This window comes from Athene cunicularia, assembly GCF_003259725.1.
Source record: "Athene cunicularia isolate RWA chromosome 14 unlocalized genomic scaffold, athCun1 chr14_part1, whole genome shotgun sequence".
NCBI classification, from domain to species: Eukaryota; Metazoa; Chordata; class Aves; order Strigiformes; family Strigidae; genus Athene; species Athene cunicularia.
The window spans coordinates 7,640,147-7,667,490 of NW_020799118.1; the positions used below are offsets into that span (position 1 = coordinate 7,640,147).

General features: G+C 37.2%; 2 long non-coding RNA genes across 2 annotated transcripts; one reads left to right on the forward strand and one right to left on the reverse strand.

Annotated features, from left to right (window-relative positions):
- The first annotated feature begins 11,119 nt into the window (after positions 1–11,119).
- LOC113485879 lies at positions 11,120–18,404 on the forward strand. The gene is made up of 3 exons (XR_003399488.1): positions 11,120–11,191; positions 12,257–12,318; positions 14,134–18,404. It is a non-coding gene; the product is annotated as an uncharacterized LOC113485879 (long non-coding RNA).
- Positions 12,248–19,425, reverse strand: LOC113485878. The gene is made up of 3 exons (XR_003399487.1): positions 19,340–19,425; positions 16,776–16,838; positions 12,248–13,219 (listed from the first exon to the last, which is right to left on the reverse strand). It is a non-coding gene; the product is annotated as an uncharacterized LOC113485878 (long non-coding RNA).
- Positions 19,426–27,344: the final 7,919 nt, after the last annotated feature.

Sequence of the window (27,344 nt, forward strand, 5' to 3'; positions counted from 1 at the left end):
GGGGGAGCGGCGGCCGCCCGTTCCCGGGGGTGGCGGCTCGGCAGCCCCTGCCGCCTCCCTCCGAGTAGCGGTGCAGCGCCGCCGGACGCGTACCCTGGGCTGGGCTGGGGCGGGGGGAGGCCGCGGCGCTCCCTCGTGTCGCTGGGATGCGGCTCTGGAGACTCGCCTTTGCCTGCCTCCAGGGGTAAGGGCCCCGGTACGCTGCTCGCACCGGGCGTCAGCAGCACACGTGCCGCCGCCTCACCTCAAGTTCCTCCGTGTTACTGAGCCATAGTTAACTTAAAGACAGGCAATACGTTGTGAATATGTCCACCTTGGTAGTACATCCCTGACACCCTTTAAGGAGCTAAGAAAATAATTTATTTCATAAGGTGTTTTTTTGTTTTTTTTGGTTTTTTTGTTTTTAAGTCAAGAACGATTGTAGCAGGGAAAACAGTGGAGATAGTTTTAAATACTGTCACTGCATGAAAATGACAGTTCAAATTTAATTTCCACATCTTCTGTCTTAAGCCTGTTTCTTGAAAACATGGAACTCCTTAAAACAGCTTTGACCTAAAGACGTGAGGCTCTCACTCTTGGTCAGGTTGAAGTTTCATTGGGTTTGTGATGAACTTTTAACTTAACTGGCAACAGAAGCAGGGTATGGACTATCACAACAAACATCTTTTCTGGCCACAGATTGGACGCTTTCTTTCTCCTCATAAACATAACTGTAATGAAAGCTTTGGCAGCTGGCTAGTGTCCAGGTGCTGAAAGACAAGTCTGGTTGCAGTTTGTGACTTGTTAAAGGTAAGTTGAAATGGGAAGAGGTCAAAATGTGGTGTCTCATATTTTTATTTTTGGGACTCATCCTACAGTTCTGAAGCTTGAAATTGAGCCATGCTGCCAGGAGTTGTACACGTAGCTTAGTAGCCATGGTGGCTAAAAATGCTTTGCCTTTTGCTTGTTATCTGTGCTGGTACATAATAGTTCTCTTGTAACAACATCAGCTTGTCATTTGATTACAATACAGCCAATACCCTTTAACTGTGCCAGTGCAGCCAGTCTGACCAGTTCCGTTTGGGAAGCCGTGCATGGCACACTGCTGGTTTCCAGCACTGTGTATCTGATTTCAGAATATTATTTTAATATTTGCTTTTAATGTTAAGCCTCTAATCAGTTACGGTCTGCATTTCTACTGGTTGAAGAAAACAGTACTGTTACCCAGCAAATCTCTAGCTTCTCATTTGCTGACTCACATTGATGCCTGTTACCAAAAGAGAGTTTGTAGCAGATTAAACTGAAACTACAGGAGAAGGTTTATATGTGGGTATACTTCCTACCTCCTTGGATGTGCTCAAGCAACCTATAGGGAGACTTGTGTATTTGGACTACTCTTACTTTCTGCAGTTGGGTTGTTCTTTATGTTAAAGATTTATTTTTTTTTTTATATACCAGACATCAAGAAACTGGGATATTAGTGTAATACATTTCTGCTTTTTTTTCTCTTTAGGTCCATATTGAGATCCACTGACTTGGGACTTCCTGTGCTGCTTGCACTATATGCTGCAACTAGAGTCAATCACAGTCGTCTTCAAATTCAGCCTGTCGTGAAACAGCAAAGTTATGCTAGTCTTCTCTAGGACTATGAAGAAAGATTTAAACCAGAAACAAGTATGTGATGGTGGCCCATATCGTCACAAGGCAACAGCTCACCTGACGCATGTGCATTCCATGTTGAACATTTCTCAAAATCATAGAAGTTTACAAGAATTATTTTATTTTAACACCAGGAATTGTTCTCTCATTAATACTATACCTCTGCCTTCTGCTGGCAAGGAAATGACTCTGAGTTTCAGTGAATCAGCAGGGAGGAACTCAAGTGCAGCTGCTCCTTGGAAGGATTCATTTCATTTGCAATTTTCTTCTGGGAAAGACAGTCTTGACAGGGTTTCTCACTGCATTAATAGAATTTCAGTAATGGGCTGGCTGGAGAAAGCTTGCAGTTTTGCTGGAGACTTTAGCTCACGCAGTCCAGGAGACAACTTTGTATGTTTTGCACACTTCTGGCTGGGAAATTTGCAGTGTAATAAAACCCTACAGTTTCTGGAGTTAGAAATGAGCCGTTGCAAAGAGAATGAATCGCAGCTTGCATTTTGTAAAGAGATGGAGCTTGGTGGGCTTCCTGATCTCTGTTCTATTCCAGTTGCCTCACTGAACGAGTATGCTATGGAACTCTTAAACAATCAGAAACCCTGTTTTTTGATTTGTTACTTAAACCTTGTATCTTCAGAGCCAGCACTTGGATACAATCAAATGCTTTCAAATATAGATTATGTGATTAATAATTTTCACATCATACAGCTAGTAACTTCTGTGCTAGCTTTTGCACTTAGCAGGTGTCTCATATGCAGTAGTGAAGGTAAAAAAGTACTAAGATTTTAATAATTATTTTTAACATTAATAGAAACTTAACTAAATAGCAGAGACAAGGTTACAGTTCAGGTTTTAGTGAGAAGTAGACAGCTAAAGTAAAAATTATACTTCTGTAATTGCCAGTAAAACTGGCTGCTGGAAGAATAGGGACTTTTTTGGGAAGGAATACCTGCATCTGCGTGGAAAGAACTTCTTAATCTCAAAAATCTTTGGGACTTCTGGAGGTCTGCTGTTAACACTAGACTAGAACCCAATGTGATTGTTTAGCACAGATCCTTTGTTTTCTTTAGGGTTTGTATTAGCAGAGTGTTCTGGCTATTATTTACAACTACTTCCAATGAAACTGTTTCTTGTAGAACTGAATTCCTGCTCTGAATCCAACAGTAACTAATGTATCAGTCCTTAAAACACTTTGAACTGGAAAGGTGTTGGGAGGGTGATCTTCAATACAGCATTATTCTCAGCAGTGTTCCTTTTCACAGTACTGCTCTAATTTAAACAATATCTCATGAGCTTTATTGTGCTACAATAGATGCTATAAACAGTTCTGTAAAAGAATGTTTTCTTTCCTTGAAAAAGTGATCGTTATCACTGAAGCATAGTAATTATTTCTTGGCCTGTTGACTTCGGCTTTGGGACAGACTTCTGACAACAAGGTTTGGCAAAAACTGGAGCAGTAATGTTGGAATCAGTAGAGCTGCTTGTGAATAAGAATTTGCAGGGATAGGCTCCCATGGGCATTTAGATGAAGAAATTAATTGTGCAGTAGGTCAAAATTTGAACACAGTGTCCAAAATTCTCTACAAGGGACTTGGTATAGGTGGGCTTAATGTGCTCCAGGGGCTTACCTGAAGAGGGAAGTATTGATAAGTGAGTTAGGATGCATCATCAGCTCACCCTGAGTTAGAAGTGAGGACTTAATGCAGAGTAAAGTCATGCCAGTGATTCACACACCCAAGTATCCTTTTTGCTAGCTAGCTTCATTTTGGAAAGAGAGTAAGGTTGCATTTAGTTTGAACTGAATTCACCTGGAAAGCCAGTGGAGTTTCTAATGTGGTGGTTGGTTGGGTGTTGGCACACTTCTGTAGAAAAGACCTTGATCATGAAGGTGAGATGCTGGTTATCAGTTTTATGAGGAAATATGTTGGATTTTTTTACTGTTATTTGAGTCCAGAAAGTAAGATATATTACTTGTTATGTTAAATGATATGTTGTGGTTTTATTATCCCTATTGGTTGGCTATTTCTTCTGGATGTTAGAAGAGAGAAAAAGCCATTTACTTTAATTTAGAAAAATATCTTTTTCCCTGGTGTGTACTTTTATTAATTATATAACTTTTAGACTTTTGACCACATGATTACCTGTCACAAAATTACCAAATCCTGCAAAATAATAGGTTATTATATACTGTAAGTAATTATTTTGACAGCAACAGTTTCCTCTTAGTCAAGCCATTCATGCTATTCACTCCCACCTCCACTGCTGCAATTTATCACCCTTGCAGTGGTATTAACACGAGATTAACAACAGATCGCTGAAGCAATGTGGATCTGAAACCTCAAAACATCAGAAACAAATATACTTCTCCAAAAATCTGTGGCTTATTTGAGTTATGGTGTTAAGCTGTTGTCTGCATACAGCTTGACCCAAAACAGGCACTTGGCAGAGCTGAGGATAGAGGAATGAAGGTGAGGAGGTGTTGGAGCCTGTTTAAGATGGCTTGACTGCTGAAGAAAACATTGTGCAACTGCATCTTAATCTCTGTAACTATATAGGTAAAGAAATGTGCTCTTCTGTATAGTGAGGTTTTTTTTAAGTTGCACATAAACACAGTCCTGCATCTACAGCTGCATTTATTTCCTATATGAAGACTCAGTTGGCACAGTTGTACCTGTAGCTGGTACTTGAGACCTTGTCTGTTCAGCTGAAAGGTTTGGCCTGGAAGATTTTCTACTCTGCTGTTCCCAAATTATGTAATTTGGGAACCATAGTCATATACAACAACTTGTAGGTGATATTGTCAGGTTAATAGGCAAGAGGAGTAGGTAAAGGCATAAAAGTATTAATCCAGTTTTTAACAGAGCTATTTTAAAGGGGAGGGGGGAAAAAAAAGGGAGGGGAAATGAAACATGAGAGAAACCACCTGTAAATTAGAATTTAAATGTGGGTACACTGGGGTACTAAGGGGTTGTCTCTATCTACAAGTCTATGCAGAAAGGGATCTTGGAACTTTGAATCACATTATGTATCACAGTCCTATTTTAAGCAAAATTTTCTTTGAGTAGCCTTTAATCACTTATTACAGGATCACTTTAAATACAGATACAATCCAGCAAAGCAAAATGATGGATTTTTTTTGTGTATATGTATATTGAACATAAGATATAAAGAATATGTCTTAAGTGAGTGGATTTAATCCATTTTAAGATAGTTTATGTACTTTGCCTTGGATTTTATTGCTTAAAACCTAAAAGGTAATTTTCTAACTTGAACATTCCTTCTGAAATTCAAATAAAGGATAGTTTGGTATGTTAAAATGTCATGTAATATACTGCACTTTAAGCTTGGGGAGGCCATAAATTGAAAACACTGTTCTTGCACTAATAGAACTTCTTGACTGGCAGTGATGATGCCCAAATGGCCTTTACTGCCTGGCGGGAGAGTAGTGAACCAGAAGGATGGCAATCCTTTGAAAATATATGTAAATCAAACACTATATGGTTTAGACCACTGTTCTCTTCCTACAAACGTTTTGATATCTCAAAAGATGGAAGGTGTCTCAGCTAAGAAGCAGTTTTCACAGAGTTTTGTGGCTTCAATTAAATTAGCTGTGGAAAGGTTTTCTGAGTAAATATGCCATTAAGGCTGAGACTGGCTTGGATGATTATTATAGTACAGAAGAATAACATTTTTAGTAGGGGTAAAGGACCTTTATACTGAACCAGAAGTTGCCTTCTTATTTCCAGTTCCTCTCATCTTGCTCTTCTCTTGGTGTTGGAAAGAGGTATTTCTAAGCAAAATGTCAGGGTTCTACTAAACAACTCATGCCTTCTGAAGTTTCATTGATGAGTGTCCAGATTCTTCCTGCACTACATAGCACAGAGTTCTATTTCTGCCATTAGAAAACAAATTAAGTAAGAAAATATTCAGTATTTAGAGAATTGCCTAGTAGTTTCCCATAAATGTACATCTGAGTGGAAATTTACTGTATGGTGTACTGCTTTGAAAAAAAAACCCTTAAATGTATGCACACAGAGCTCTGCATGTAGATAGTGTTTTATCACTATGATGTTGGAATGCTTATGCAAATGCTTATTTACTTTCTGACATTACAATGCAAAATGCAGTAGAGATGATGTTGTACTTCTCAGTGTGATAATAGCTAGTGCAATCTTTAAACTGTCTCATGGTGTATGACAATGCACACATAATTTCTATCCATAGACCTTATTTAGCTTTTTGCTTTTTCAGTGTTGGGTTGTTTGTTTTTTTTGTTTGGGGTTTGGTGTTTTGTTGTTTTGGGGTTTTTTTTGGTGGTGGTGTTTTTTAGGACTGTAAAGACTGCACTTTCTTAAACTTTGCCAAAGTTTGCTTGCTTTCTGCTTTTCTCCTCCCTTGCCCCTCCTTACAGGTATACACACTTGTAATTTTTGGAAGAAGGTCTGTATGTACTCTCCTAACTTATCATCTTACTGTCTACCTGTTCCTTTTGGTTTTGTGGCCTGGTCTTACCTGTATTTCCCTTCTCTCCCTATCACTTCTCAGCATAACCGTATGTTGATACTCTGTTTCAGAAATACTCCCCTGTAATTAATTATGCATAAAAACCTGACAGAAACCATGTAGAGATGTGAGCATCCATAGTCTGTCACTAGGGTGTGTGACAAGTGGTATATCTGACAGAGCAATAGGTATTCAATGTGACATATTTCTGCTTTTTCTCTTCAAAACAGCTGTTTTGCTTAAAATCTAATATTTAATTAAAATTTTTAGTACCTCTGTCAGCTGAGAATTGCAGCTAGAATTTGTATCAGATACACCGAGGTAAGAACTTAAGAAACACACTAGCTTCAGTACTCTTCAGGTTTTTAGGTTAATAGTGTAACTTTCTGAAAAAATCACATGAATGTACTCTTAAGGTTTTTAAACTTTTTTTTTTCCAGGAGTGCATAGAATAAAACATGTTCTGATACTTGTTTCTGTGATACAGTCAATAACTGGGGGGGAAAAAAAAACACAAAACTTTTTAGGATTTTAAAAAAATATTTGTTATGAATCCACTTTCAATATCTCGGACTACAAAGCCTGTAATCCTCAAGGAAGAGTTGCATTTGGTAGAACTTTCAAATAAACAACTTGTTGCCTATGAAAATACTAGTATTTATGATCAGCTCACTTAAATACAAGGACATAGATATCAATCTGCTGATGGTGTGAAAAGAATAATATAGAAGTGCTAGAATAATGCTATCCTTTACCACTCTGCATTAAGTAAATCCTGTCGGTGTGCACTTTGAAATTAATCCTGTATTGCATTCCAAAATCTCAATTATCTTAGTCTTTTTGGAATTGGTGATACGAGTCAGACCAAGTAGATGGTTCGTTTGTTGTTAATGATGAAATAAATTTAAAAGCTAAAACATTTTAGAAAATGGCCTGAGGGACTTCCAGAAAGAATATTTGCCTTGAAGAGGTCCAGTTTATTTCTGTGATCTCAATATATTTCTAGCCTGTTTTGCAACTCTTTTCTTCCTTCTTTGTGGAAGATTGTATAAACCTGATGGCAAAAACTGTTAAAATCCAAATTTGTAAAATTAAAGAACACTGATATTTTTCTGTTTTGTAGTCAGTTTTATCTAGTATCAAAAATAAAAATACCTAAATGTAATTTAAGCTATTCTTAAAAGTAGGTAAATCTAATGCTTAGTGCCTGACGTATTACTTGAAGTTGAGTGTTCCATGAACTTCCTTGAAAATGGGGCCTGCTACCTGCTGGTGACTAACACTAACTTTAAATGCTGACACTTAATACTTCCCATGAACTGTGATGTTATCCCTGCAGAACAATTTTACTTTATGGCCTTGGTCTTTGGCCCTAATTATTTTTTTTATTGCAATGTGGGAGATGGAGAAGGCTGCCACAAACCATTTTTGTTTGTTCCAGAGAAAGATGTTTACAAATTTGTATGTATTTTTAGAAATTTATTGTAACACTTTTTAACTTGAGAGGAGTTTCCACGTAAACTTGAAACCTGTTGTCCTAATGAGGTGAATACAGACTTTTGAATAATATGGAGTGCTATCTAAGCTTCCAGAAGCTGTTGATTGTGATGCTGCTCACTTATACCACAGGAGGGAGTTAAACATCAGTCTTTTAAGTATTTTCAGTTAGGGCATCGTTTTTTCTTAGTACAGTGCATTTCAGGTTATAAGTATGCCGACTTTGTCTTACGGTTTGTCACTGCAAATAGGTTAATGTACAAAATCAATACACGGCAGTAATGTATTGTAACTGTTTACAATTGAATTCTGAGTACCAATTGATGGGTTTTATCAAGCTATTTAAAAACAAATAAAAATCTTTTTTAAAATGATGTTTTGTCTGTGCTCTACAAAAGAGCTAGTTTTGGTGCTTCTCATTGCAGTTTTTCACTGTATAAATTGTACAGATGTAGTTAGAGATCTTTCTGACTATATTCAGATAGTGAGTGTTTTTTTTTCAGACATAGTTTGAGAGATGTCTGTTTACTGAAAGAAATTTAAAACCTGTCTGAGAATAAAAAGGCTAAATGCCTTATGCTTGCCTTTGGAAACTTGGTATTTGAGCTCTAGGCTAGCTTAATCATGTTAGCCACCAATATTCATTCATAGGCATTTTCTTTACATGCCTTTTTTTGTGCCACGCCTTAACAAACCAGTTACCTTGGAATTGCATTGAATGTATTTCCTAACCAACTAGCTCTAATCTTGCATCAGAGTTTCATTTTACAAGGGAAAAGGAAACCATGCTAAATATGTAGAAAGGCCACAGGAACTCTTGCATATGTCAGGATAACATTAATGGAGGTCTCTCTTCAGAGTTAGAATCACTACAGTATTAACAGATGTGTCAGACCTCTTGTTTTTGCTGAACAAAGTATTTACAGTAAAGGAGTGGAATAAACCTGTATCTTCTGCTTAATGTTGAGCATTAAAAAAAAATTAAAACCCAGAAACCCCTTACTTTTTAGATCTCTCTTCTGAAAGCTGCTATCGTGACTTTTTGATTTTTGACTCAAAAGACATAATTCACTTACAATTTCTGTTTGATCTCAGGATCCCTTGATGCCACAAGTGATACACTTTGAGAAAGTATGTTATTGTTATGTGCTGTGTTTATTCTGAAAAGAAATAGTATTGGCAACCCTGAAGAAAAGGCTGATACCTTTGGTACAAAATTAGTGTGTACTGTTTTTCTTAATGATGCATGCTGAGAGTATCTTTCCCCTCAAAACATCTTTTTTTTTTTTTTTTTTTTTTTCCCTGTTACCAAAAAAAAAAAAAGTGAATGCGAAGGAGAATTAATGTAATCATTTAATAAGGTCTGTGAAGTTTTGGCATGAGGTTAGGCATCCACAGTTAAGAAAGTGCTATCAAGAGCTCTCTGCACTTCACTGTAGATTCCTCATTGCTTCTGCAATTCACATGGTACATACTGAAGTAATAGTTTCTAACCTGCTTGGATGCCATTGATGTTCCAGCCACCCCACTGTGACACTAGTGTGACCTAGCCTTAATTACTCAAGTTGTCATCACTTTCAGATGATTTATCAATAATTTTTAATATATTTATATAAAAGGGTATGATACCTGCAGTACATGAGGATCTTCAAGGAACTTCGAATAGTTTTGCAAATAAACTCAGGAATAGACATGCTACCACGTGCATATCCAAATCTCTTTCTATTGGGATTTGAATTCAGATTCAAGTTGGGGACATATGACTTTGTCTTTGTCCATCTTGTACTATAGAGTTTTATGAGAGCAGCTAATAGGTACAGGAACAAATTTTCCTCTATGCAAATCTGAGACTGCCAGAGGGCCTTTTAGCAATTTAGACCAATCACAACATGTACCTCTTCAGTACATTTCTCAGCTCTTGCCTTTCTGGCAGATATGATAGAAAATTAAAATAAAAAAAAAACCAAAACCACCCTTGAACCAAACACAGATAACAAAGATTCTGCTGAAGATATTCACATTTCTTAAGGAGATGATTTTTTAAAAGTGGATGGAGTGCTTTACCTTTCATTAAAAAAATATTGGATGGGGGTCTTGTAATCAAGAACTATGGTGTGTTTCTAAAAATCACATAAGACTTGAGTATTAGGAAGTGCTATATCTATTTGTTATCACAAATATTTTCTGGACATGTCAAAATACTCCTTTACTTATCTTTAACCTCATAGTTCAAAGAAAAGCAAAAAAAACACCCAAACACATTTTGGAATTCTTTCAAGTATTATGCACTGTTAAAAGTATCCCTAAGGGCAAAGGACCAAAATCAACACAGAAGTTAAATGCTCACCTCTTGCTCATTGAACAAAAATGACAAGCAGGATGTTTTTGATGCTCCTTTCTTGGGGGGCTAGCGGCTGGAGCTCTTAATCACCAGCTGGAAGTTATTCACAAATGACCCTTCTCAGCTCAGTTATCCTGTCTTGCCTTGTATAATAATAATTAAAAAAAAATCTTTTCTACAGTAGAGATTCCTAAATTGCCTTTCAGATCACCGCTTTGCATTCCAAGTACTGCACACAGAAAGCAAGCATGTATGACCTGCTCCACAGTTAGAATCGTTACATTTCCCATTTCCGGTCTTTGTTCCCCCTCCTTAGATATAAAAACATTTAAGATTAGAAAACCAAAAATATTTTTAGGATACTGTATAGCACCTTTCTAAGGGCTTGCTTGTACAACTTCAGGTGTCTGTCACTTTAGGTCAGGTTTGTAGATGTTGAATTTTCTATCAGGCTGAAAATCAGGGACTACAAAAACTAGATTTGCTTGTCAAGACAGAAGGAAAATTCAAACCATTTTCAGAGTTGGACAGCCTTCTTTTATCTTCTGTTCCCTCTGGCTGCTTTCTGAGTGAGAACATCTGTACAGACTATAGCAGGTTTCAAGTCCTTCACTTTGATATACAGTGTGTGTTCCCAACAATCTGTTGTTAAAATAAAAGCTGTCTAGTGTTGTTACTGTCAAACATCATTTTCAGAGCTCTTCCTCACAGTTTCTTTCTGGTTTATAATCATTCATTCGTAGTTGATAACAGTATCTTCTGATTTCTTTCTATTTAGCTAAACTACTTACTTGCCAATGCCAGCAAGCTAGAAGTCTGTGGAGATTTTCATCACTGGATGTTTTGTTATGGTCAGTTTGTCAAGCTTCTTCACTACTTGCTCAATTTACACTGAATGCTAATATATTTTCATAAAGTGTCCATAAGGCATTGTAGCTATTCCTGAATGGATTATTTAGCAGTTTCTCTTTCCTCACATAGGAAGTGTTTTTCTGAAGGCCTCTATTGAAACCACATTGTCCAAAGGTTTGATTCTATTTTGTATATTGCTATTTTTACTATAAAAGAATGCTTTTAACAGTGAAGTACCTCTGGTAAATCTTCGTTACTCACATGTGGTTGTTAAATCCATCAGCTGATCTGCTGCACTTCTGCCTTGTATCAGATGACATACACAAGATGACCCTTCTCAACCTCACATATAAAACCTGAGAGGTAAGGAATGAACTCAGGGGGGGAAATAAAAGACCAAGGAAAAAAAGTGGTCTGAACATATTCTTGGCTTAATTTTGATAGGTCATATTGCCAGAAATGTGGAATGAGAAGAAGTAAATTACAACTTGAGACAAGAGGCAGCATAGATACGATCTGATTTTTCTCTCTAACAGGAACTCTGTCAAATAGTTCAGATTCCATGTAGGGGGTGGGGTTAAATAAGGACTGGAAATGCGCTCAGAGGAAATAAAAAAGCACAAGTATTTTACATCCGTTTTATGGAAAAGGAAAATGACACTTTTACTATTTTCCCCTGAGTTATTTCTGTTGTCCTTCCAGTCCTACATATACCTTATAATAATGCAGAACTAGAAGGTGAAGCAGCCCATTAAAAATGTGAGGAAAGCAAGCAAGGTTTGGGGTTTTTTTTTGCATTTCAGAAAGTGTAATCAATAAGAAGAGAAATCTGATAGTAGGATTTATCTGTTTAAGTAACTTAGAGTGGTTTTAGTAAAACAAATCACAGCTTCAATCCTGTAATCCAATCACAGAAGATCAGTACTGATGTCTAGCCTTGTTGACTTAATCAGAGCTCTGTAGGCATGAGGAGGTCTCTACGTGAACCAAACTACAAGGTCTGGACTTGTGTGTTTTATGGGATTATCCTTAAATTTAGGACAGGTTAAAAGTCCAGGCCTACTGACAGTATAGTCAATGTGAATCTTCCCACCAATTCAAATGGAGACAATACCATGTTCCTGAAGTGCTTTGAAATTTATTGCATACTTTCCAAATACTGTACTCCTCATAGAAAAACAATCTTAAAATAGAAGTGTATTTATTCTGAATCAAAGAATCAGCATTTAGTAACTGAGAACTATAAAAATAAAATACACAGTGTCCAAAGTTACAGCGTACTGGATGGTCTTCTAAAACAGAGAAAACTCCCAGGAATTCCATTTGTAAAGTGGTATAATATTCTACTTCATTTGAATGAATACATTTATAACAGCTTTTGCTATGAATATTTACATAGCTTTAGTCACTCTTGTTTTCTAATTTTAGATATTCTCACATGAATGGCACAAAGTAATTGTTAACAAGGTTATTCCAGCTTTTTATGCAAAGTAAGTGTAACTTTATTTTTTTTGTTTTCCTAGAGTATTAAATTTTATTTTGTTTCTCAACTACACATTGTTTACCTGTGATATGCTGGGTTTTTCATTACTTTGTTTAAATTCAGCTGCTTGATGGTGGTGCTGCAATAAAAGAAATAGAAGTTTCATATTTTTATCTACTACTAATGATCAAGAAAATATATTGGACTATCTTCTTGAAATGGTGAGTTAATGAAGTCACACCAAATTCCATTAATTAGAAAGTCCTTACAAGAAATTAAGGCTGTTAGAAGAAATGTGTATGAAAAAATATTTTCAGAGCAATTTTTCTTTTCACAGTTTAAATCACAACAAATTCTGCTTTCAAATTACTCTGACAAACATTGTTATGTTGTAATAATTTGTTATTGTACAGAAGAATCCGCAGTCAGTTTCTCCCAGTTATTCTAAGGGGTGTTGTGACTGACACACACATCAGCAGAGTAGTGATAGAGTGTCCCCTTGTAATTTCTGCTTATAGCATAAGGCACCCCAACTAATAGTACCTTCAATAATTCAGGGAGAATTTTACATGACATTTTAAAAATTTGCTGTTATTACTGTTGGCTTTATTAAAGAAGTACTACAGAAGTGTTAAATAACTGCTGACTGTTAGCAGAAGGAGAGGATAAATTATTTTAATCGGGCAGATTCCAAACTCAGAGGTGGAGTCTCCATCTAAACTTTTGCTCATGAGCTTTTTAAGGAAATTAAAAAAGAATTCCCGTTATTCAACTGATTACTGAATGTGAGTGGACATGCCTCTGTTCCAAATTGGACTGAAACCAATGCAGTATATCCACAGCAGCTTTGCAGCAGCCTTCAGAGTCTTTTGCTCATTGTACTCCCAGCATACCTCTAATCTTGTCATCTAGAGATAAAACACCATTTCATTAACATAAAATATGTAGTTTTTCTGACTGCATATATAACCATATATAAATATTTACATATAAACATACACATGCATGAATATCTTTGCTTGTTTACCTCACGAATAAATTTCTGCTTATGTGCTTTCCATAAATGGTAAAAGGTCCAGTAGCAAAGAATGGAAACACATCCCTAAGTGCTACATTAAGCATAGTAAAAAGCATACAATTTTCTGTCGAATTATTCTGGAATTAATATAGATAATCAAAAATTCCAGTGTGATAAAGATACTGCTTTACTTATTCCTGTTGCCTATGGTCAGCATTCTGGAATAACTTCATTTGGTTAGCAGTCCAGATTTCTGAGAAGACTCCTTTATCTGCATTTATCTGTCATTACTTGCAGTTTCATAATTAATAAATTATCTAATTTCTAATAGTTTCAAGACAGCTTTTTATGATTTTAGCTGAAGAATATGAAGATTTTATCTCTTTTTAACTCATAACTCATATCTCAGCTATACTAAACTAGAATGAAATACAAAAAGGGGACCTTAGTACAAATCATGCAGAAAGTCCAGACCACTTCAGGAAAAAGCAGCAGCTAGAAAAACCACTATCAGGCTACTGTTCTTCATAAAGAGTAAATCTGGAAATTCCGTAGAAGCAATCAGGACACCAAAGATTCAAATATATAACATGCCTAAAAGTACTTCACTGAAACATTTAACTTATGGAGGAGATAACCATTCTTGTCAACAAGTTAAAAAAGGTTTTCACTGTGAGAGAACGAGACATTATTAAGAATATAAATAGTACTCAGATAACAGTCTATTTATTTTGCAAATCTGATGAAGATGTTGAAAAAATGCTGTTTGTTTTAATTGTAGTTATCTGCTATCTTGTTTTTCAGGTTTGGAGTCTTCCATACATTTCGAGTTCCAGAAAAGCCTTACAGATGGGAATAAGGAACAAGGGCTTGATTTTCTTAGTCATGAGAATTCAGCTCTGCTCATTATCCATCTTCTACTTCTACTAAAATGGTTTCTCTTCTAGCAGGAATACCGGAATGCAGGCCTTACACAGGCCAGAGAGGAGAAAACATCCTTGCAGAAAAGAATTCATTTGTTCTTAGCTGGTACAATAACTAAACTAAACATCCTAGATTCTACTTTTGAAGTGTTCTCAGTCAACAGTAGATTTCAAAAACTTTTGTGTGAAAAGTCTTTGTACTGTTACTTTGTATTGTTATTTCCTAAAGATTTCAATTTTTCCTCACAAACACATAAGAAAATGGAGAAGATACTCTGTTTAAAAAATAATTTTCTTTACCCAGTGTGAAAATGTTGAGAAATACACATTTACTTGAGTAAATTATCAATTAGAATTGTGCAGTAAATATTTTAAATATGTAAATTATTTTTCTATAAAAAATGCTTTAATAGTTCTGCTGTTTTGAAAGCAAAAAATTTGCTTTCGAAATAGGTCTCCACCATCTTTGTTTAATTTTAGATATCTGGAAATTTTCTGCATCCTGCTGAATGGCACACCTGATGCAGACATCCTTAGAGGAGAGCTTGCATCTGTACAACTGAAGATTTTTGCTATTTAAAAATAAAATGAAGCTTTTAAAGATACCCATTAAAAAAAGGAAACAAAAAAATTTTAATTTAATTACTTTGTAGGACATTAGTTTTTCAAATGTACCTACTGTATTTTGTACACTAAGTCAATTTTTTTTTTTTACATTACATTGCCTGTTTTATCTGAAGCATGGCAATTTGCCAACCTTAGCTTTCAGTGATAAATTGTGCTATACAAAGCAAAAGTTTTTATATCTGAGGCCACTTCCTTCTGCTATTTTATCATCTTCCTGGTTTTGTCTGTTTTCAATAAATGCCTTTGTATTTTCACATCTTTTATATGCATGTATACACAGATCCTTTCCTCTGTATTAAAACTGATAGTTCCAAGTTGGTAAGGATAAAAAAGACAGTCTGTTGACTTCAATTTCATTGCACTAATATACTATATGGATGCTTTTATATTACAGTGTTAAAAGATCTTAACATATATTAAAAATATTTCCTGAATCTGGGAGTGGGGTGGGGAAGCAGGGGTTGATGTTTCATAACAAGGTTTTTAAATGGAAATAATCTCTGGGTACAGCTATATTTGAGTACTACAGATTGACACATGAAGGCTGGGTTCTCACAGTGAAAATGCGTTATTTTAAAGCATCTCAAATTTAAGCATACTGAAATATAAAATCTCAAAAGAAATTACAGTGGAGGCCAAACATCTCTCCTTCATCTGTCCCAAGAGGTTGAATATTTCTGCCTGAGGAGAAAAATCTAGAAAAGTCAGCAGTATGGAGAAGCCACAGATATCCCTGCACACACGGTGGAACCCAGAGAAATCTGAGTGAAGAGAGAACTGAATTAAGCATAGTCAGGGGAGAAGAACGAGATCAGAGGAAAAAAGTTGAAGTTGCAATGCAGCAAACTGGAGAAAAGCTTTTGGAACTTAGAAGAAAGAGAAGCTGTCCCTGACGTCACTGCCCATTGTAGCAGTCTGTCATTAATTCCTCTTTCCCACAAAAAACTGTTACTAAGGATGTAAGCTGCAAATCATCATGTACTAATCTTTTTATAAAGTCATTTCTGTTGTTGTTCTGTAGACCTATTGTTCTTTTATAATTGTATTAATGGACTAAAAATAACAAGGGCAATTCCATCATACATAATTTACAATTTTGTTTCTTAAAAATAATTATTTTATACTGTTCTGATTGAGATCACAGAAATCCTTTTCTGACCACAGAGGTATAAGGTACCAAATTCATCCTTCATGTAACTGCACTGAGGTAAATGGAGTTACATAAGGAATTAATTTGACCTGTCTCCTCCATTTCCTTGGAAAAATTCTTTGTTTTAGTGGCTGCCAAGTTTTAACTTTGACTCTCCCTTGCTTCACATCTTCTTGTACTGAGAGACAATTTTTCCTTCTTTAAGACTATGAAGAGAAATACAGCAGGAGAAAGACAATTAGGGTGAAGACCTGCTTTTTAAATTGAAAGTACGCTTTGATTATGGTAAGAAAATACCAAAACATTTTTGCTTTGGTATAGAAGTGTACAGGATTATTCTTACATCCATGAGGATATGAAAGGAATAGAATAGTATGTATAGCCATGAGAGGGAAAGGATTTAAGTGATGTTTTTATGCCTCAGACTCCGTGTGCTTTTTAACTGCAGCAGTTGGAATAAAGACAGACATTTCTTGGTTAGAGACAGTAAGAATTTATTATATTATATTATACATCACCTTTTAACAAAGAATCACCTCCCCTTTTCCACCTAGACTCAATGGGAGATATGTATTAAAAAACAGCCTACAAGAAAAGCTGAAGGCATACTCTCACGGGTATAAAACTGCAATTTCATGATACAATAAAATGTATCATGGATGTATTTTGGATGGCAACATGGCACAAAATTCTTTGTATAAATCCAACCCAGCAATACAAAGTTATTTAGAAAACAAAACCCTCACAAAACAAGGAGTGAACTCGTGATGATTTTACGTTAGAGTTGGTATCATCTGTCTTCCTGCTGCCTGTATAAAGCCAGGCTAAAGCTTGGTCTAAACAATGTAACTCATAGCTGGTAAATCTTGACAGCAATGCAATTATGTGGTCATATTTGATCTTGATCAATTTATTGCCATTAGATGATCTAGTACTGCACAGATCAGACATTAACAATCCCATAAGTCTGACTACAAGCACAGTCTGAGGAGGGCTGAGCATGAGGGATCAGGAAGTGAAATTGATGGGAGAGTCTGTGGTTCGGAATAATGTTAGAATTATGCAGGGATATTGTCCCCACTGATACAATAACTATCCAGCAGCCTGCCTGCTTGCTTTCCACACCATCTGTGTGTCAGTCTACCAATGCTGCAATTGTGCCAGTGCAACTGTTTGTGGGAGCAGAGTATGAACTTAATTGATGGAATAATTCTGGATAAAAATTATTAGTTTAGACAGAACTTTTAAAATCTGGATTGATTGATCCGATTTACAGCATGGCTTCACAAACAGTTGCATGAACAGCTGAGAAGGCACTAAAAGTCACAGTCATTAGTTGCCAGTTCCTGCTCCTGTCTAAATTTATGGTTCCATATTTATTAAATCCAGATTTGTGCACTGCTGACTAGCCAGCAGCAAGATTTGAGCCAGCTCATGTAGAGATATGCAATTGCATTTCAGAAGCTCACTGGTGAAGCAACAAGAGCACCTGGTACTAACCCTTCTAACACGCTATGTCATGAGCGAGTCCAGCTTGTCACTTGGCTGCCATACGTACCATGGGATGCCAGCCCTGTGACACTGTGGAGATGTTTAAGAAGGCTTCTCCAGGCAGGGAGGAGGAAGGAACTGCAGGGCCTTCCCTGTTATCAGCACTATTACAATAAATCCCTCCACTTCTGCCGTATGCATGCAGCTAGAGCACGACTCACGTACGGTCTGCAGCCCAGTGTAGGATGAATCAGGAATTTCAAATTCCCAGGCCTTGGTGAGACTGCAGAGTGGTATGTGATAATACATTTAACCATCCCAAGCTGGAGCTAGCTAGCAGAGGTGAATTCGCAGACTGCTGCTACTGCTCAGGGTGTGAACAGAGTCTGGCCTTAATCAGTGCACTCCCCTTTTGAGATTTACTTTACATCAAGCTCTTCCATTTTCCTGATAGTAAAACCCTCTCAAGCTTCATGCAAAATTCCACTCATGATCTGTTTCAGCCCATGTCCTTTGAATCTCTTTCTGTTATTTTAGGCAGAGTTTTCATGCTAGAAAGCATCCTGTTTGTGTCTAGTACTATGCATAATTAATACAGGTAGAACAAGTTCTAATGCAAAGTATATTTCAGATAATAAGCATTACAGAGTTGGTGGATCTCCACAATTTTTACTGTGTTTGGTTTTCCTCACTGGGACATTCTGGTGTCCTTTACTCCATGAGTCACCAGTGGGCCTATCAGTGTTACACAATGGAAACAAACACTGACTTCCAAAGCCAGTAATATTAGATGCTAGGAGTAGATTAAGCTCATTTAAAAGTCTTAAAAAACACCAACAACCTCAAAATATGTCAAGAATTGGAATTTTAAATAAGGTGCAAATAAAATTCAAGATATAATTTAAAAGTTCATCTGGAGAAAAACCCATGCAAAATTCTTAGGAGAGAGGCATCTTTAAATTTGGGGATTTTTTACTATTTTAAGGGAAGGAGCTCCCTATCTGTTCAAAAAAAAGAACCATCATAAAAGGTGTTTGACTTGCTAAACTTCAGCTTTGATGTTCTGCAAAGCAATAGAAAATACTTGCATGTAAATTTTTTTTTGCACTAAATGAAAGGTGCAAGCACTTCTGAGACCGTTAAGAAAACCAGCAAACAGGATTTTCTATGAATGTGTTTTTCCAGCTGAGACAAATATGATATGTGTGACAGCCTAAACATTTTAAGGAACAATAGATGGCTAAAACCCCTCAGAGGAAGTCAAAGAGTTTGCCTTAGGGGTTTAAGAATACTAGATTATTCAAGTACTGATAAATAAAACATAGGAGAAAAAAAAAGACATGATGATGGACTAAGACCTTCCTGTCTGGAAACTGTTAGGCAATGCTTCTTAAAAAATAAAAATTGTTTGATCGTCTTGATTTGAAACAGAAGTATTCTTTAATACAATAGCTGAGTATCAATGACAGTGATTCTGACTATCAACAAGATATTGTCCTGGGAAATTTAATGCTTGCACCATTTTTCTAGAATTGTCAGCATTTAAGTGAGCAAGTAGTAAAATCAAAGAATTCTAGTTTACAAAATGTTGCACAACATCTGTATTCTTTAAGATGTATCTATGTTCTTTAAGATATATCTATATTCTTTGAGAATGTACATTATTATTCTTAAGACTGTACAGATGTTTATGTCTTTAAGATTAACTGTTCCTCTCAAGGGTAACTATAAAATCCTTCTTACGAAATCTAATAGAAGTCACAACAAGCTAGACTTACAAATTAGCAATGTTTTGACTGAATGCATGAAATGAGAATACCTGCATGCAGGATGACTACCTCATTAAATAAGCTTTCAAAGATTCTTTCTTCTTTCCAGTAGTAAGGTACATTGTTCCATCTCCCCTGGCAGCTACTTTAATTCTTTCTGCATTGAGAAAAATCAGAATTCTTGTCTTTGAATATAACATTACTATCTACTTTCCAATTACTACCCATGTAATAAACATCATCATAGTTCATGCTTTTTAGAAATAAGTATACAAAATCTATCATCATAAAATCTTTACATCACTGAAACATTTCCATTACTGAAAGAAGAATCTTACCAAAGTAAGATTAAGCTTGTTTCTTTCTACAAGTAAACGGAAGATGAATTATGAGCTTTTTTAAGAATTTCCATTAACCAGTAAAGAGCAATCCAGAAAAAGGGAATCCACTCTTGCTGAGGAAAGAATGTGATAACCAACAGGGCTTTCCTACTCTTGAATTCTTTGATTATTTAAAAAAAAGAAAAAAAAAAGAGGAAGGGGTAAAGAGTAATTTTCATTCACTGCTGCTTGGAATCTGGTTCAAATTGAAATCCACAGAAATGGCTTAATATTTAATGAGCCTCTTAGACCACAAAAATGTGATGTAAGGGATTCAGTTGTCTTCACTGGCTCTCTGTGTAGGGACGAATGTCATAACAGATGTGCTCCTGACCCCTTAAAATGAAAAATGACATGATAAATGACTACTTAGTAGAAACTGAATCAGAACAGGTACTAAACTATCCAACGAGAAAAAAAGGACAAAGTGTATTACCTGAAAACTCAGCAACCAACCACATTTATCATTAAGGAATCAACCCTGCCAACAGCAGTTTTGGAGAAAGCCCAATTTTCCCCTAAAAATAATTTAAACAGAGCAACTATTAGACTATTATTTACATGAATGACAGACTATGAAGTTCTTTCAACACAGAAGGTTAGACTTGTGGATATAAAACTGGCAAAACATACTTGTGGTAAAAATAGAGCTACGACTACAGAAGGGACTGCAAGAAAGAAAAAAACAAAGATCAAGCAATCTTTAGAAAACTGTTGATTGAAACCCTTATTAACATGGAGAGAAAAATAAAATTCATATGTATTTCAAAACAGATGATCAAAGTTCCAGAAGACAAAGTAGATGTGAGAGAATTATTCACATGAGTAGGAAATAGGTTATTTGAGTGTATCCTAAAACTTGCTAAGATTGTAACCTCTCTTGCTACTCGGCATCTTTGCTGGTAAGGAACTACCTAGTATTTAATAATGGCATTGTTACTGTCAAATTACCAAAACCCACAGAGTAGTTCTGCTATGTTAGAACTACTATAGCTACAATGTAGAACTAGGACTGTAATTCTTGAGTTGATTTTGTACATTTTCAGAAAATCTATTCCTGACCTAGTTAGGTTTGTACCCAGACATGAGACTGACTTTATACACAGTAAAATGAGACAACGTAAAAGGTTTGATCTTAAAGAGTTTCTATCACACATCTCGCCTGAAGATTAAACAGCTTTGTTGAGTAAGCACCTTGTATGCAGAACTACCAGTTTTATGCCTACACCACTTGTAGGATCAGGCCCATGCAACACTAAGTCTATTTATAATAATGCTGGGTTTGTGTGGTGGGGTTTTTGGTAGTGGCAAAGGGGGCTACAGTGGTGGCCCCCTGTGAGAAGCCTCTCCAAAGCTTCCCCTGCTCGGAGTCAGACCTGCCTCTGGCCAAGGCCAAGCCAATTAGCAATGGTGGCCACACCTCTCTGATAACATATTTAAGAAGGGAAACCTGAGGGGTGGTGGGGCACTCTGAGGAGGAGTTATGAGGACACCTATGTGAACATAGGTCAGTGGAAGGAAGGGCAGGAGGTGTGCCAGAGCAGAGAGCCACCCTCTATCCCATGATGAGATGTCAGGCTCCCCTGACACCCCTGGGGATCACCGGAGGAGCAGAGACCCACCCGTGGAGGATCCCTGGGAAGAAGCAGCCCTCGTGTTTGTAGTTTGGTGCTGAGACAACTGCAGCATGTGGGGGTGACCCGTGCCAGAGCATCTCAAGAAGAATGCATCCTGTGGGGAGGACTGTCTCCCGTGAGAGGGACACCCCACGGAGCAGGGGGAAGAATGCAGAGGAGTGCTTCCCCCACCCTGGAGGAGGCACTGGCAGACTGACTGCACCCCCATCCCCTGACCCAGCACGGGAACAAAACTGGGCCTGGGAAGAAGGGAGGGGTGGAGGGAAGTGTTTTAAGATATGGTCATGCTTCTCCCTGCCCCATTCTCTCTGATAAATGGTGGTGTTAGTGTGTGAATTAAAGTGATGTTCTTGTTTTTCTTCCCTTAACAAGTCTGTCTTTAGCCTGTGACCATTTAATGGGTGAGCCACTCCTTCCCCTCCTTATCACCATTCCTGAGCCTTTTGATTAATTTTCTCCTTCCCAGCACTGGGGGGGTGGGGGAAAGGAGCGAGTGAATGGCTGCATGGTGCTCAGTTGCCCTCTGGGCCTAAACCACAACAATAATATACACAGTATGTATGAAAATTTCAAGTTTTAAGGAATATCTGCCATTATTTCAGAGACAGCCTTGAAGAAGACATCATTTCAATATTCCTTTGTACTATGTATCCTGAATAAGTTATTCTGCTAAAATAGGACTGGAAAGATATTTTCCTTGAGACATTATTAAATGACATATATTTCAAAGTTACGACAGAGTAAGCTATGTATTCAATAACGCAAAATACTGAAAATTTAACCGTTTGCTCAAGTTAATAATGAAGTTATAATAAAGAACATTTTGCTTATCTCACAAGTTTGACATTGTCTGATTTCATCATAAAGTTTATATAAAATATCTCAACTGATCACATAACTAGGACAGTCTTTTTTCATATCTCACTTGCACCACAAAATAATTTTAATTTTTGCTATTAATGTGAAGAATTAAAAACCCCAGTATTGTTTCCAGTAATTCAGCAGGAATTTTGCACTGAATGGGTGGGAGGAGGACTGTTCTCCGTGGCTCACTCTTCTCTGTTATTAGAATTAGTGATTGGGCTATCTTTTATTTTGCACTAGAATTTTCCTTATAACTAAAGTATATTAAGCTATACTCAAACATAGGAAGGAAAGAACCAAATCATACTGACAAAAACAACAAAGGAATATATTTTATATAAAGATGTAAAACACAAATTAAATGAAAGCAAACAATCTGTGATAAATTATAAAATTAGAATTTTTCTTATGAGCCAGATTCCCCTCTAATGTAAGTTAACAGTTTGCTCAGTGTGCAAAAATATTCAAAGCCCAGTATCTGCATTGACTTATTTTAAAACCATCCTGCAATTGCACTTTATAGACACACATTTCAAAATAAATCCCTTCCCAAGGTAATGCTTCTGTTTTATGTAACCAAACCCTTTTTACACACTAACTTACTAAAATTATGACAATGTTTAATCTAAAATATGAAATACACACGAGTATTTTAAAGGTTTGTATTGTTCATGATTTCTAGATGAGGTAAAATGCTTTATCACCGTCGCAGCTGCCAGAGCCAAACCTCAGCTCTCAGCAAAATGGGCTGTAATAAGCACCTATTAGCAGCGGTGTCAAGAGGTGAGCGCTCCCGACACAGCTTCCTAGACGGTGCTCTGTCCCGTGCCAGCCTGCAAGAGGAAAACGAAACCCCCAATATCTTCCTGTTGGCTGACCCTTTCCTCCCACGGCTTCCTTTCTGAGTAAAATTTTGACACCAAAGGTTTTAAAAAAATAAAGAGGGGTGGTGCCTGAGAAGGAAGGAAGGAAGGAAGAGTGGTCTGTGCCAGCACACACTCCTGCTTACCTTTACAGACTTTGGAGGCTGCCGATACCCGGACTCCCGTGGTATCTCACTGAAGATCTTTACTGAGGACTTAAGAAATCCCACAGATACTCTGACTCCTAGGGCAGTGAGCAGCCAAATCCTTTCTGTTACCAGCACAGACAATAGGCACAAACCCTGCTCTGCGTAGGGAAACCGTCCCGCTTACACACAAGGCTCTTGATGACTCCGGTGCCAGGGGAAGCAGCCAGCACCCCTCCAGCGCCGCACCGGACTCAAGAACAAGGACCAAGCAAGAATCAGCTGAAAACATGGAGCCTCGGGCTCCTTTTCGGAGACTGCAACCCACCTCATCCCCCTTCTCGACGACGTGGCTTCAAGCTAGATTGGCCCTTGCCTCCCTGTCACCTCCCGCTCGCTCTTCCCCCCTTTAGCCCTCTCCAGGAGTGGGCGGCCCTGCGGACGTTCTCTGGCTACCGCAGACCCCCAGAGGGAATCCCTGCCGACATGAAACCCGAGTGACCCGACGGCTCCCCTCAGCCCTTCCCGCCGTGGCCGTCAGGCTGCTCCCCAGCGGGTGCCCCGCACCGTGCTTGCTAATTCCAAGTATAATTACCCAGAACTCGGAAATCAAGTGGGTGTGGTGTTTGTTTTGACAACTTGAAAAAAAAATAAAATGCTGTGATGATTCAGAAAAATAACTCTTAAAGCAGTTGTCTGGAAATGTGGCCGTTTCTCAGCAGGCATTTTCTGCTCATTTTGTCAGTGATGGACTTAAAAAAAATCTGAAAAAAAAGGAAACAAAAGACAAAACAAGCCAGTCTGAAAAGTTATTATTCAAAACAGATGAACACTAATTGTAAAGAGCAGAAAACTCATTCAGCTCAAAATATGTTATTTTCGCAGTATTATGGACTTGCATCTGTACTTAAGGGAACTGAACGTGCTCATTACTGGCACTAACTTTGTGTATTATAGTACTTAATCGCATGCAAGATGTAAACTAGAAAGTGGATGTATTGCTGAATCAATCTTTCATAAGTTGTTAAGCATTTCAAACTTTGATTTTCATGGGAGGAAGAATACTCAGGACCTCGGGAGGAGAGAGTCTATATTTAGCTAAAGGCTGGTTTGTAGGTGAAGTCAGATTTTCACCTAGCATGCAAATGAAACTATTATTTTATTTATAACTTCATATGACATTAATAAGCATGTTGCTTTTTTTTGGTCAAATTACAGTATAGTTTATGTTCCTCCTTACTTGGCTTCATTGTAAACCAGTTGCAGGCTAACAAGACTGGAAATATTTTGCCTTCAGTGTATTTGACATTTTACACTGTCTTCTTGCGAGTACTGCACTTTTTTCTTGAAGAGAGATCCAGCCTGGCTTTTTCTTATGGACCACTGTCAGATTGGAACACCAGGATTAGTTAGGTCATTTCCAGCGAATCAATAGGCTTTTTGAATTGAAAGCATTTTTTAAAATTTTTCTTTTTAAACAATAGAAAGCACATGGAAGGTGTGGATTTCACATCCAATTTAAAAATCCATTATTGACTCTGATTTGTGAGACTCGTGGGGTACCAAGGGAGTCTGACCAGGGCAGTCCAGTGTTTTGAACCTCAGGAGGACATTTGCAATCCTCAAAAAAGGGACATTATTGAGTGGGAAACTCATAGAGATAAGCATATCTCTGTGCACAGGTACTTCAGGAAGCATGCAAATTTTTTTGAGGACTGCACAGAATCACCCTAATTAGAGACTTGAACTAGATAAGCATCTAAATATCTAGGACATTAAACTGTGATTCAGAAGGTAAACTGCTATTCCCAGTTTAGTTCTGCCTGCTGCCTTGCTCTTCAGTGTAATTTGCATCCTATGCTTCAGTTCCCTTATTTGTCAAATGGGGGTCACTTGTTTTACCACCTCTGATAAAAACTGTGAATGAAAACAGAGCTGTGTAAAGTTAGGATTTGTTATTTTAGAAGCACTTGATGGAAGAGAAATGTTAATTAAGGGAATTGTTCTTAGTACCGCTTTCTCTTTTGTATGTGGAGCCCTAAATAGGGGCATGCGTTTATATTATACAATCCACTTAGACACAAGCCTCCCATTGATTTCAGCGGAGGCTCTGTTCATGGATTATTGATGCGATATGATCCGAGTCAGTTGGTGTTTGTCTCAACCTTCTTTTGTGTTCTGATTAAAATATCTCTGTGGTTCACTTAATCCAGGAAATTTCTCCTCCTCCCTGTTCTTGCTTGATTTCAAACCACATCTTTTGTGATTTCACTGAGGCTTTTTCTTACATGCTTACTGTTACATGGTGCTGGTGGTACCAGTGAACTGAGATCCTCATGTTGAATAATGCTATTGGCAGCAGATGATATGGTTGTATACTGCTAAACAGTGACTAATCTTCTGTATAATGTTGAAATATATAAACAGTGCTGGAGGTGCGGAGTAGTACTTCTCTTTGTTTTTCTGAATCTGAGTCTAGTCATGCAACGGCTTTGTAGACTCCAGAGTCAACTCTATGCCATTCCTCTTGGAAAAGACCATAAGATTGACTACTTATCAACTTCTGTATGTATGTTTGTTTAAAGCTGTCTCTACAAAGGGCTCTAAACAGACATGCCAAAAGGTTAAAATCCTGCTTCTTGACAAACAGGCAGAATTATAGTGCTAACTGTGGCATTAAGGTTTCCCTACCGTTCCCCTGAACTCTGTACTTTATTTCTGAATTTTGAAGCTTTTTTGAGGGAGAGAGCCATTCAGTTGCCAAGCTCTGTTAGTTGCTGGCTGTATTTGCCAGTGATGGTGCCAGGTAGCATGTTGATTCTGTTATGTAGACAGCCGTTCATGAGGAACTAGACCGAGAGACCAGATCGTCTTGCAGAGGACTCAGAAGAATGGATTTGCTGCCAAACCAGATTTATCAAGATGACTTCTGTTCTTCTGCAGGGCAAAGCAGTTACCCATTTATAGGTAAAAGCTGTTAAATATAGCAAAACCCCCCGTTTTTTCTTAAAAAAAAAAAAAAAGGTTTTAAAATTGATTAAATATGTCTATCTACCTGTCTGTCTTGCACTTTTAGACGTGAGCAGCCTGATCTCTTCTGTTCTTTTCACGTTGAAGTATCTTTCACAGATGTTAAAGAGGAGCCTGTGTGGCCTTGTGGTTATAGACATACTCTGAATTTTAGACTAAATCTGAATGTTTTGTTTATAATAAACTCATAAGAAATGTATTTTAACACAATGTTAAATATGTTTCACTCCCTACTCATCAAAGTGGAGAACTTGTACTGGTAGTTTTAAAAAGTTGTCCCAAAAGATCTTTAGAGGAGGGCTTGTAGTTTTAAATAGCACTCTAGGGAAGTGCCAAGACTATAAAAACGCACCTGAGTGTTAGACTAACCACACCAATTGATTCTAGGAGGAGAAAAGAACAGCTACAGAGATAGAACACAAAAACCTAAATAACATAAATATGACTTTTATCAGCCAGCAGACCTTTGTGATGTCTCTTTTTGCTAAACAAATACTAATGCTAATCTCATATTTGTACAGATTACCTGTCAGATCAGTAGTATCTTAATTTTTAGCCCAAAAACCATTTAATCTGTTATCATTCAAAAAAATGCCATTGTAAATATTAATAATTATGTTGTAAATATTAGTTATTTCTGGTGGTATCCAAAAATGGGCTTGTTAATTGCAGTAACACATAAATAAGTTTTTTCATAGCCTAATGTTCAGTATTTTTAGCTGTGATTTGGAAGAAAACACGAAATTTTTGCTGATACAATTTCCAGAGGATAGTTGGTTGCCAAAATTTATGTATTGTTATATAATGGTATTTGATGACTTGTGCTCAGCAATGTAAGGATGCCATGGATTTAGGGGAACAGTATGCCTATCACATAACATCTGTGTGTGCTGTTACATCTAGGAAAGAAAGCTGTAGGATTTACTTACAGGAACAGAGTGTACTTTGCAGAACAATGTCTGGGAATCATAGTAATAGCCACCTGAAAGTGGGCTCCCGATGTCTACTGTTACTGAATGGATGTTGCGATCTCTTAATATCACTGGAGTTACCAGAATTTTTACCAGTTGAGGGACTGCAGATCTTGAGGCAACACACTGTTTTCCAAGATATATTTTGCGGTTCACATCAAATT